Below are 1,328 nucleotides of genomic sequence, written 5' to 3'. Positions count from 1 at the left end.
CAAGTCCACAACCTTTGCTTACATTTTATGAAGTCAATGACCTTTTTATAGACATTTGGCTGAGGTTTGTTTTTGGAATTCAATTCGTCTCTTCATACCGACCTCCATATCTACCTCGATTAGTTTTAGGCGATACAAACAACCGTTAGGTGAAMAAAACTATTTTACACTGAAGCAAGTTGTTGCAGGGGTATACAAAAATTCACACTAAATGCGGAATTATCTTACCGTTCAATTATGTTTTGAAAAGATTTTTGGCTGCCATATTTTTCTCTGTGCGAGCATCTCGTTATGTTTCCCGGCAAAAATATTTTCCTCGACAAAATGCAAGTCATAAATTATACACTGATAGCTGAGATTTTCTAGAACTTTACTACTTTTAYTTTGAGGATCTCCCGTTTCTAGCAAAGTACGCTTTACTAAARTTCTTGTAGCACCTGACAACTTGTTATCACCTCCTTTGTTATCTTATTTTCCGCTAAATCTATTTTCAGCCCAAAGTTATTTCAAATTCTATAAAATTAAATTGCTGTTTGCATAGTTGCAACGAAGAGGCATTTTTTTTTTAATTAAATCATACATATGTATATATACTTGTAATACTAATTGCGGCATTTAATGCCGATTGATGTGCTTCCTGTCATTAGTATGCGAAGTGTTAATTCGCAGTTGTGAAAATATGGCTTTAAAAACCAAAAAAAAAAAAAAAGTTTAAATTTTGTAATATTCTCACAAGTAGCGAAGCGTGGCCGAAAGCCTGTCGGCAAAATTTCGTCCGGTTGGTTGGCATATGCAAGCCACCATTCCCTTGAAGAATTGACGTTTGATATTGGATTCTGCTGACATAATATTAAAGCAGTTCTGAGCGTTTTGAAAAGTATAAAGACAAAAGTAACAGAATTTTGAACTCTATATATCTAAAATATCTTATATTTTCAATTCCAGTAATCAAAAAATAATAGTTTATAATCAAAAGATTCCTCGTAGCATTAAACTTTAAATATAAAAATATGTGTACTATATGTTTGTCTAATTAAATCTGTCTTCMATTTCAAAATCAAATACGATAACAAAATATTATATATACTTATATATGTATGTACATATATCTATATATGAAGCCATGATTACTTACGCGTCTTAACAATTTGTTTAATGAGAGATTCCATTATTTACATTTATCTAAGATTAAGTCATCCAGTTCATGTTGCCAGTAAGAAAACATTATAAAAATGTGTGTGTTTTGCACYAAGCACGCAAGTTAGTAACATATCCACCGCTAATCTGATTTTCTCATGGACATTTGTTCTACTTGTATTAAATAAAAA

Source organism: Bactrocera latifrons, unplaced genomic scaffold, assembly GCF_001853355.1.
Source record: "Bactrocera latifrons isolate USDA-ARS-PBARC rearing strain unplaced genomic scaffold, ASM185335v1 scaffold_230, whole genome shotgun sequence".
Classification (NCBI taxonomy): domain Eukaryota; kingdom Metazoa; phylum Arthropoda; class Insecta; order Diptera; family Tephritidae; genus Bactrocera; species Bactrocera latifrons.
This window is presented reverse-complemented; position numbering follows the sequence as displayed.